Raw genomic sequence first — 6,442 nt, 5'->3', positions numbered from 1 at the left:
ATCGTAAACCTTTGTCTTACACAAACGAGTCAAAGCAGATGAAGAAAAAACTAGCTGGAATTATTCCTACCATAGTTTTACCTTTAAACACTAGCCGGTAGAACAACTACCTTCCCTTTATCCAAATATATCCAACTATCAATCAACCTATCCAACTGTCCGTCCATTAATCAATCCATCTATCCATCTCAGTATGCTGTATATACTGTAAATAAAATCATATTCCTCCAAAACAAGTATTGAAAGCCAATTCCCATTGTTTCCTTGACCTTTCACACATTTCTTTTAGGTTTCATAGGTGTAGAGACCATTCATGTCATTTTCATGACAATGTAACCATTTTTAGCAGATAAAATGAGCATTTTTTTTGCAAGTTTTTTTAAAACTAGGCATGTATTTGAAGTATTTTGGCAGTTAAATTGCAATAATAGTTCACTGGGTTCAAGTAGAGGACAAATTTCGACAGTTTTCTACATAGGTTAAAGACTAGTTTGGGGTATTTTGTAGCAGACATCTCTCAGGAAGGTTAAAGTGGTTTCCATGTTAACTTACTTGTATATATGACAGCAGAAACACTCTCTCCCTCGGTTTGATTGTCTGCTGCCACAGCTGTGACATTTATCCCATACCTGACACCAGCAGTTAGGTTAGATATAGTCGTGGTCTTTTCAAACACACTTGTATTAAGAGTAGATGATCCATTTTTCCATTGTACTCTATAGAAGGAACTGTTTCCTAATGGTTCGGTCCAGTTCAGAGATATAGAGGAAGTGGTGATCTCAGTAACAGAGAGGTTTCTGACTTTATCTGGTTCTGGAAGGAAGAGGAGTCATAAAGATTAAAACTATCCTATACACTAAAATGGTCTGTTCTCTTCAACGTCACAAAAAAACCTCCAAGTCTGGTTCCTAATGTCATATTTCTGTCCATGACTGATAATACTGAAATTTTCAAAGCTTGATTGGTTTAGACCAATTGCCAATCGTAAGCCTTTGTTGCACACAAACGAGTCAAAGCAGATGAAGAAAAAACTAGCCGGAATTATTCCTACCATAGTTTTACCTTTAAACACTAGCCGGTAGAACAACTACCTTCCCTTTATCCAAATATATCCAACTATCAATCAACCTATCCAACTGTCCGTCCATTAATCAATCCATCTATCCATCTCAGTATGCTGTATATACTGTAAATAAAATCATATTCCTCCAAAACAAGTATTGAAAGCCAATTCCCATTGTTTCCTTGACCTTTCACACATTTCTTTTAGGTTTCATAGGTGTAGAGACCATTCATGTCATTTTCATGACAATGTAACCATTTTTAGCAGATAAAATTAGCATTTTGTTTTGCAAGTTTTTTTTAAAACTAGGCATGTATTTGAAGTATTTTGGCAGTTAAATTGCAATAATAGTTCATTGGGTTCAAGTAGAGGACAAATTTCGACAGTTTTCCACATAGGTTAAAGACTAATTTGGGGTATTTTGTAGCAGACATCTCTCAGGAAGGTTAAAGTGGTTTCCATGTTAACTTACTTGTATATTTGACAGTAGAAACACTCTCTCCCTCGGTTTGATTGTCTGCTGCCACAGCTGTGACATTTATGTCATACCTGACACCAGCAGTTAGGTTAGATATAGTCGTGGTCTTTTCAAACACACTTGTATTAAGAGTAGATGATGCATTTTTCCATTGTACTCTATAGAAGGAACTGTTTCCTACTGGTTCGGTCCAGTTCAGAGATATAGAGGAAGTGGTGATCTCAGTAACAGAGAGGTTTCTGACTTTATCTGGTTCTGGAAGGAAGAGGAGTCATAAAGATTAAAACTATCCTATACACTAAAATGGTCTGTTTCTCTTCAACGTCACAAAAAACAACCAAGTCAGATTCCTAATGTCATATTTCTGTCCATGACTGATAATACTGAAATTTCAAAGCTTGATTGGTTTAGACCAATTGCCAATCGTAAGCCTTTGTTTTACACACACGAGTCAAAGTAGATGAAGAAAAAACTAGCCTGAATTATTCCTACCATAGTTTTACCTTTAAACACTAGCCGGTAGAACAACTACCTTCCCTTCATCCAAATATATCCAACTATCAATCAACCTATCCAACTGTCCGTCCATTAATCAATCCATCTATCCATCTCAATATGCTGTATATACTGTAAGCAATATCATATTCCTCCAAAACGAGTATTTTAAGCAAATGTCCATTGTTTCCTTGACCTTTCACACATTTCTTTTAGGTTTCATAGGTGTAGAGACCATTCATGTCATTTTCATGACAATGTAACCATTTTTAGCAGATAAAATTAGCATTTTGTTTTGCAAGTTTTTTTAAAACTAGGCATGTATTTGAAGTATTTTGGCAGTTAAATTGCAATAATAGTTCATTGGGTTCAAGTAGAGGACAAATTTCGACAGTTTTCCACATAGGTTAAAGACTAATTTGGGGTATTTTGTAGCAGACATCTCTCAGGAAGGTTAAAGTGGTTTCCATGTTAACTTACTTGTATATTTGACAGTAGAAACACTCTCTCCCTCGGTTTGATCATCTGCTGCCACAGCTGTGACCTTTATGTCATAACTTTCACCAGCAGTTAGGTTAGATATAGTCGTGGTCTTATATAACACACTTTTATTTAGAGTACATGATCCATTTGTCCATTGTACCCTATAGAAGGAACTGTTTCCTAATGGTTCGGTCCAGTTCAGAGATATAGAGGAAGTGGTGATCTCAGTAACAGAGAGGTTTCTGACTTTATCTGGTTCTGGAAGGAAGAGGAGTCATAAAGATTATAACTATCCTATACACTAAAATGGTCTGTTCTCTTCAACGTCACAAAAAAACCTCCAAGTCTGGTTCCTAATGTCATATTTCTGTCCATGACTGATAATACTGAAATTTCAAAGCTTGATTGGTTTAGACCAGAGGTGGGCACTGAGGGCCGCATTCCTGCATGTTTTCCAGCATACCCTGCTCTGGCATGTTCTAATTGGCTGGACACACCTGAACCAGGTAATCAGCCATGAGTAGGGCAAGACTATCTGGAAATCATGCAGACACACCGGCCCTCGAGGCCTGGAATTGCCCACCCCTGGTTTAGACCAATTGCCAATCGTAAGCCTTTGTTTTATACAAACGAGTCAAAGCAGATGAAGAAAAAACTAGCCGGAATTATTCCTACCATAGTTTTACCTTTAAACACTAGCCGGTAGAACAACTACCTTCCCTTTATCCAAATATATCCAACTATCAATCAACCTATCCAACTGTCCGTCCATTAATCAATCCATCTATCCATCTCAATATGCTGTGTATACTGTAAATAAAATCATATTCCTCCAAAACAAGTATGAAAAGCCAATTCCCATAGTTTCCTTGACCTTTCACACATTTCTTTTAGGTTTCATAGGTGTAAAGACCATTCATGAAATTTTCATGACAATGTAACCATTTTTAGCAGATAAAATTAGCATTTTTTTGCAAGTTTTTTTAAAACTAGGCATGTATTTGAAGTATTTTGGCAGTTAAATTGCAATAATAGTTCACTGGGTTCAAGTAGAGGACAAATTTCGACAGTTTTCTACATAGGTTAAAGACTAATTTGGGGTATTTTGTAGCAGACATCTCTCAGGAAGGTTAACGTGGTTTCCATGTTAACTTACTTGTATATTTGACAGTAGAAACACTCTCTCCCTCGGTTTGATCATCTGCTGCCACAGCTGTGACCTTTATGTCATAATTTTCACCAGCAGTTAGGTTAGATATAGTCGTGGTCTTATCAAACACACTTTTATTTAGAGTAGATGATCCATTTGTCCATTGTACTCTATAGAAGGAACTGTTTCCTAATGGTTCGGTCCAGTTCAGGGATATAGAGGAAGTGGTGATCTCAGTAACAGAGAGGTTTCTGACTTTATCTGGTTCTGGAAGGAAGAGGAGTCATAAAGATTAAAACTATCCTATACACTAAAATGGTCTGTTTCTCTTCAACGTCACAAAAAACCTCCAAGTCTGGTTCCTAATGTCATATTTCTGTCCATGACTGATAATACTGAAATTTCAAAGCTTGATTGGTTTAGACCAATTGCCAATCGTAAGCCTTTGTTGCACACAAACGAGTCAAAGCAGATGAAGAAAAAACTAGCCGGAATTATTCCTACCATAGTTTTACCTTTAAACACTAGCCGGTAGAACAACTACCTTCCCTTCATCCAAATATATCCAACTATCAATCAACCTATCCAACTGTCCGTCCATTAATCAATCCATCTATCCATCTCAATATGCTGTATATACTGTAAGCAATATCATATTCCTCCAAAACGAGTATTTTAAGCAAATGTCCATTGTTTCCTTGACCTTTCACACATTTCTTTTAGGTTTCATAGGTGTAGAGACCATTCATGTCATTTTCATGACAATGTAACCATTTTTAGCAGATAAAATTAGCATTTTGTTTTGCAAGTTTTTTTAAAACTAGTCATGTATTTGAAGTATTTTGGCAGTTAAATTGCAATAATAGTTCATTGGGTTCAAGTAGAGGACAAGTTTCGACAGTTTTCCACATAGGTTAAAGACTAATTTGGGGTATTTTGTAGCAGACATCTCTCAGGAAGGTTAAAGTGGTTTCCATGTTAACTTACTTGTATATTTGACAGTAGAAACACTCTCTCCCTCGGTTTGATTATCTGCTGCCACAGCTGTGACTGTTATGTCATAACTTTCACCAGCAGTTAGGTTAGATATAGTCGTGGTCTTATCAAACACACTTTTATTTAGAGTAGATGATCCATTTTTCCATTGTACTCTATAGAAGGAACTGTTTCCTAATGGTTCGGTCCAGTTCAGAGATATAGAGGAAGTGGTGATCTCAGTAACAGAGAGGTTTCTGACTTTATCTGGTTCTGGAAGGAAGAGGAGTCATAAAGATTAAACTATCCTATACACTAAAATGGTCTGTTTCTCTTCAACGTCACAAAAAAAAAACAAGTCTGGTTCCTAATGTCATATTTCTGTCCATGACTGATAATACTGAAATTTCAAAGCTTGATTGGTTTAGACCAATTGCCAATCGTAAGCCTTTGTTGCACACAAACGAGTCAAAGCAGATGAAGAAAAAACTAGCCGGAATTATTCCTACCATAGTTTAGCCTTTAAACACTAGCCGGTAGAACAACTACCTTCCCTTTATCCAAATATATCCAACTATCAATCAACCTATCCAACTGTCCGTCCATTAATCAATCCATCTATCCATCTCAGTATGCTGTATATACTATAAATAAAATCATATTCCTCCAAAACAAGTATTGAAAGCCAATTCCCATTGTTTCCTTGACCTTTCACACATTTCTTTTAGGTTTCATAGGTGTAAAGACCATTCATGTCATTTTCATGACAATGTAACCATTTTTAGCAGATAAAATTAGCATTTAGTTTTTGCAAGTTTTTTTAAAACTAGGCATGTATTTGAAGTATTTTGGCAGTTAAATTGCAATAATAGTTCATTGGGTTCAAGTAGAGGACAAATTTCGACAGTTTTCTACATAGGTTAAAGACTAATTTGGGGTATTTTGTAGCAGACATCTCTCAGGAAGGTTAAAGTGGTTTCCATGTTAACTTACTTGTATATTTGACAGTAGAAACACTCTCTCCCTCGGTTTGATCATCTGCTGCCACAGCTGTGACCTTTATGTCATAACTTTCACCAGCAGTTAGGTTAGATATAGTCGTGGTCTTATCAAACACACTTTTATTTAGAGTAGATGATCCATTTGTCCATTGTACTCTATAGAAGGAACTGTTTCCTAATGGTTCGGTCCAGTTCAGGGATATAGAGGAAGTGGTGATCTCAGTAACAGAGAGGTTTCTGACTTTATCTGGTTCTGGAAGGAAGAGGAGTCATAAAGATTAAAACTATCCTATACACTAAAATGGTCTGTTTCTCTTCAACGTCACAAAAAACAACCAAGTCAGATTCCTACTGTCATATTTCTGTCCATGACTGATAATACTGAAATTTCAAAGCTTGATTGGTTTAGACCAATTGCCAATCGTAAGCCTTTGTTGCACACAAACGAGTCAAAGTAGATGAAGAAAAAACTAGCCTGAATTATTCCTACCATAGTTTTACCTTTAAACACTAGCCGGTAGAACAACTACCTTCCCTTCATCCAAATATATCCAACTATCAATCAACCTATCCAACTGTCCGTCCATTAATCAATCCATCTATCCATCTCAATATGCTGTATATACTGTAAGCAATATCATATTCCTCCAAAACGAGTATTTTAAGCAAATGTCCATTGTTTCCTTGACCTTTCACACATTTCTTTTAGGTTTCATAGGTGTAGAGACCATTCATGTCATTTTCATGACAATGTAACCATTTTTAGCAGATAAAATTAGCATTTTGTTTTGCAAGTT

The sequence above is a fragment of the Oryzias latipes genome, chromosome 6 (assembly GCF_002234675.1).
Source record: "Oryzias latipes chromosome 6, ASM223467v1".
In the NCBI taxonomy this organism is placed as follows: domain Eukaryota; kingdom Metazoa; phylum Chordata; class Actinopteri; order Beloniformes; family Adrianichthyidae; genus Oryzias; species Oryzias latipes.
This window is presented reverse-complemented; position numbering follows the sequence as displayed.